Source organism: Xyrauchen texanus, chromosome 16, assembly GCF_025860055.1.
Source record: "Xyrauchen texanus isolate HMW12.3.18 chromosome 16, RBS_HiC_50CHRs, whole genome shotgun sequence".
Classification (NCBI taxonomy): Eukaryota; Metazoa; Chordata; class Actinopteri; order Cypriniformes; family Catostomidae; genus Xyrauchen; species Xyrauchen texanus.
Window position 1 is genome coordinate 38697788 of NC_068291.1, and position 5863 is coordinate 38703650.

The window sequence follows — 5863 nt, forward strand, 5'->3', positions numbered from 1 at the left end:
TTATGGGATTGTTAAGCATCCAGTCGATCCGCACTTAAGAATCTCGCTGGTCATTTTTGGTCATCCTGGTATTTCTTGTATATATATATATATATATATATATATATATATATATATATATATATATATATATATATATATACACACACACAGTATAAACTGTATATTAGTTGTTGTTTGTTTTTGTTTTTTTGTCACCATCACTTAGTTTAAAAAGGAAACACATACTGTTATCCCCTGAAATAATGTGCTTGATTGTCCCAGTAGAAAGGGATGTTCTAGACCATAGCCTGGGAGTTCTAATTTTCATATGTCACACTTATCACAACTTGAAAAAGAAAAAACACATTATAAGCAAGTCAGCCAAGACTGCAATATATTTCTGCTCTTATCAGGGACTAGCTTCCTGACTGATGTATGTTCTCTTGAATATTTTCTTCCTGTTAAAACCAAATTTGTGAAATTTGTGGATATTAAGGATTTTGTATGAATTTACATTATTTTAAATATACCTTTATTAAACATCTATACACTAGATCTGAATAACTTTTATTGACCTATTGGCCTTGAATAAAGAATAACTGACTAAAAAAAATTCCACCACAATACAAATAAATGAATTCCAGATGAACAATGATACAGTATTTTCACACTGATAAATTAGAAAGTCTCCAGAAGATGCTGACAATCTACCGCAAAATGACTACATGCAATATAATAACATATGGCTCTGTTTTTCATTTGAGGAGGAGGATGATCATGATAATTGAAAACTATCAAAATCCCAAACACCTTAAAAAATGCCAAGAGTGCAGTTTTCTTTCTTGTGTTACTCATTATTGAATATTTCCTGTTGAAACAGAAAGGTTTTGGTCCAAATATATTGACCAAAATCTTGCACTTATGGGTGTGTCCATTTTTTGTCCAATGCTCTCTAAATAAATTAAGAGATCATTTTATTGGATAAAAATGTTAAATGGGGGTTAGAGCTAATTTATTTATAAAACCACTCAAAAATGTTTAGTTTGCTATTCACAAAAAGCATCTGCTGACATGGACCATGCCTCGCAAAAAAGAGATCTCAGAAGACCTACGATCAAGAGAGATACAAAGTTATCTCGAAGAGCTTAGATAATCATCTGTCCACAGTCAGACAAACGATTTAGTACTATGGCTACTCTCCCTAGAAGTGGCCGTCCAGCCATGATGACTCAATGTGCACACCGCAGAATGCTCACTGAGGTAAAAAATAAGTAAATATAAGAGACAGCTAAAAACTTGAAGGAATAATTTAAACTGGTTAACATCTCTGTTCATGAGTCTACTATACGGAAAACATTAAACAGGCATGATGTGCATGGCAGGACACCATGAATGAAGCCGCAGTTTCCAACTAAAACATTGCTGCGTGCCTGAAGTTTGTCAAAGACCACCATGACACTCTACAACGCTACTAGGAAAATGTTTTGTGCACTGATGAAACTAAGGTTGAATTGTTTGGGAAGAACATGCAACACTATGTATGGCGTAAAAAGGCACCACATACCAACATGAAATCATCATCCCAATGGTGAAGTACAGTGGAGGGAGCATGACGACTTGGGGCTGCTTTGCTGCATTCGGAAACTGGACCGCTTGCCATCATCAAGGGAAAAATTTATTCTCAAGTTCATCAAGATATCCTGCAAGATATTTTCAGGGTGGCTGTGTGCCAGCAGAAGCTCAGTAGAATTTGGGTGATGCAGCAGGACAATGACCCTAAACATCGAAGTAAATCCACTACAGAATGGCTTCAAAAAAAGAAAATCCACCTTTGGGAGTGGCACAGTCAGAGCCCAGACCTTAACCCAATAGAGATGCTGTGGAATGACCTCGAGAGAGCTGTTCACACCAGACACCCTAGGAATACTGCTGAGCTTAAGCAGTTCTGTAAGGAAGAATGATCCAGAATTCCTTCTGAACTTTGTGCAGGTCTAATCCGCAACTACCGGAAACGCTTGATTGAGGTTATTGATGCCAAAGGAGGATCAACCACATAATAAATCCAAGGGTTCACTTACTTTTTCACATCACTGTGAATGGTTATTGGGATGTGTTCAATAAAGACATGAACGATATTAATTGTTTGTGTATTGTTAGCTTAAGCACATTGTGTTTGTCTATACTTGTGACTTTCATGAAGACGAGATTACATTGTATGACCAATTACTGCAGAAAACCAGCTAATTACAAAGGGTTCATATACTTTTTCTTGACACGGCTTGTAGATGGCTTCAAAGCTAACAGACATGGACTAAAAGCCACAAAACTCCATGGGGTCTTCAGTGCAATAGAAAATGTATTTGGTAAACCTCTTTAAAGAAATATTATGGGTTCAATAATGTTAAGCTAAAAAAGAGAGCAAACCTCAAGGTTACATGTATAATTTGTAGTACATGTATCTCATGTTTTATTTGAGCTGTAAAGTAGTTTAAATCATTGTTTTTTATGGTATCATTTTAGGGTTTATAGTGTTACATCATCATGGCAACAAAGTTGTAAAATTGGATATAACTTTTCACAGAAATGGCTAGTAATAAGCTGATTTTAATCACACTAAAATGATGTTAACACACATTTTGTTTACGTCTTGTGGCTTTACTTTTGAAACAGTGAGTATTTTAACATTTACAGATTGGCACCATTCACTTCTGTCACCCAGATTTTATTAAAAAAATGATTTGTATTTTTTAAAGAAAAGGAGCTTTTCTTCCAATGAAGCCAGAATATTCCTTACTTTCTGCAAGACATTTCCTCATTACTGTTCAGGCTTTCTCAGGCAAAACTGAAATTTCACCTGTGATAGGTGGCCTAGTTTAGCGCATAAAGCAGATGGGATGTGACAATTCTTTGATACATAATTTGCTCTACACCGTGCAGGTGCTGATTGAACAGGATCATTATTCAGCGATTGACACCCACTCACCACCCCCTGTTCTGAGTCACAGCCCTGTAGTTAGCATCCACTGGTCTGTTCTTCAAACAAAAGCTCTCTTAGCCCACCTCCTCATCGGCCCCCCTCTGCATCCCCCTTTACATTTCATATCCCCTGTTCACGGTTCTATACACACACCGTCTCGAGTGTTGTCTCGCCAGACCTCATTATCAAATGCTGACAGCAACTCTAGAAGCTCTCCGAGTCTGACTCACTGGTTTTGTCTAACAGTTTGAATGCAATTGGACATCATATATAATTTGTATAATGTTTTAAATACATAAAAACTTGCACAAACCCCTCATTGTATGGCATACCGTAAACATTGTGGAGATAGTATTAGTGCATCCTTCAAGGGATTAGAGGAGTTCCAGCTTATTCACTCTGACAAAGCAGTGATGGGGAAGAGCGAGGATGTGTGGAGGAAGGAAACTTGAATTGCATAAACTTCAAGTTCCATCTCAGCATGAGGTTGACACTAAGAACACAGCAAATGAAAGAGCATATGTGGGAGAGAGGGAGAAATAAAGAAAATTACGCTTTTAAAGTCCCTCACCCTTGCAGTGGAACATGGAGATTAAAATAATTTGCATTGTATTGCAAAAGCATTGCATTACTACATTTACACATTTGGCAGATGCTTTTATCATAATATGAGTGCACTCTCTGGGAATCTAATCTGTGACTTTGTGTAGCTAGCGTTAGGCTGGACCCATTGAGTTACAGGCATAAAATGCAAACTGAACTTATTAAATTAAATTCCATTTTTGATTCTTAAAATAAAGTAAATTTCATTAGGGTCTGAATGAGTGGTGCTTCTCTTACTTCCTTACAAAATTATTGTGGCAGTTCCATGGTACCAGATGTAATAACATGGAACTTTGATATTATGGTACTTAATGCTTACCATGGTATTCACATTGCAATCCAACTACATATTTATCCAAATAAATACATTTTTTATAGTGCTGCTTCAATGTAAAGTGTCAACCTTGTTTAGTGCTGTTGTTTGCAAAGTAAACATGTTAGTGTAGTGTAGACTGACAGCTAGTGGTCAAAGGGATGTTGTTAACTAGAAATCTGCTACAATCTTAATTAATGGTGCTATTCCAGGTTCAATACAAGTTAAACTCAATTTGACAGCATATGTGGCATAATGTTGTTTAGCACAAAAAACGATTTCCCTATTCGGCCCTAATTAAAATAAAAAAGAATGAAAAAACAATAAAAAAGCAAACATTGAGGTTACAGTCAGGAACTTACAATGGAAGTGAATAGGGACAATTTTTTGAGGGTTTAAAGGCAGAAATGTGAAGCTTATAATTGTAGAACATCCCTTACATACATTTTTTTGTTAAATCTTGTGTATTATTTGAGCTGTAAAGTTGCTTAAATCATAATTTCTATGGCTTTTTTAGGGTTGTATTGTTTATGCCATTATGTCATGGCAACAGAGTTGTAAAATGTAATATAACTCTACACAGAAAATGTTAGTAAGCAATTTTATCACACTAAACTAATGTTAGCATGCATATTGTTCATGTCTTGTGGCTATACTTTTGAAACAGTGAGTATTTTAACATTAACGGACTGGCCCCATTCACTTCCATTGCAAATGCCCCAATTGACAAGATTTTTACTTTTTTTTAAGAAAACAAGGGACAAGTCGAAATTTACTTTTGTGGTAATCAACATTATGCCACAAATGCTGTTGACTGATCTTAACTTGTATTGAACCTGGAATATTCTTACAATATTTTCTAAATATGTCCTCACAAACTGATCAACTGAAAGAAGGGTATGATTTTTTTTTTATGCCTTATAGAACCATTTGATACGGAAGCCCTGAACCGCATGGTGAGAAAAAAAATGATCTTTTTTTTTTTTTGTTCTTTAATTTTTTTTCTCTCTTACAATTTTTTTTCGCTATTCAAAATGTTTTTTTTCTCTCTTCCCAATTTTTTTTTCTCTCTTCAAAAAATATAGCAACAGAGAAAGCATTAAAAGCATAAGATGATAGTGGCACCTGGTGGCCGCATTACTTTTTTGAAGAGAGAAAAAAAAATCAATTTGTGAAAGAAAAAACAAATTTTGAAGAGAAAAAAACATAAAAAATTGTGAAGAGAAAAAAAAAGAATTGTATTTTTTTAAGTGAGAAAAAAAATCAATGTGAAAGAAAAAAAAAATTTGAAGAGAGAAAAAAATAACAATTTGTGAAGAGAGAAAAAAAACTATTTGTGAAGAGAACATTTTTATTTTAATTTTTTTAAGAGAGATAAAAAAAATCAATTGTGAAAGAATTTTTTTTTTTTGAAGAATCAATTTGTGAAAGAAAAAAAAATTCTTTTGAAGAGAGAAAAAAATTACAATTTGTGAAGAGAGAAAATTGTTTTTATTTTTTTAAGAGAGAAAAAAAAATTTTGAAGAGAGAAAATTATTATTTTTTTAATTCCGTTTTTTTTTCACCTTGTGGTTCAGGGCTTCCGTAATTTGAAGTGCATGGTTACTATGTTATTTTTTGTATAATTATTGCTAATAGTAATATTTTTTATTGACTTTTAGTTTTTTAATAAATAAAAAAGAGCCTAAAATGGGCCTAATATTCCGAAAAAAAAACATTAAAAAAAAAATATGATCTTTTTCTAGATTTATTCTTATTATGATTCAAAACCAATCACAAATGTTCTCCCATCCCAGTGAATAAAATATCAAATATACAGTTACTGATCAAGGACAGGATATTAAAACCATAGACATGATTTTATGATTAAAACCCCCTTTATTTTCCGTAGTTATGGGCAGCTACTTGAGATCTCGCGATAGTGTTTGTGGCACGGGATTTGGCTGAAGCAGATGAATGCGCAGTAGAGATTTTGCAGCGCGGTGAAA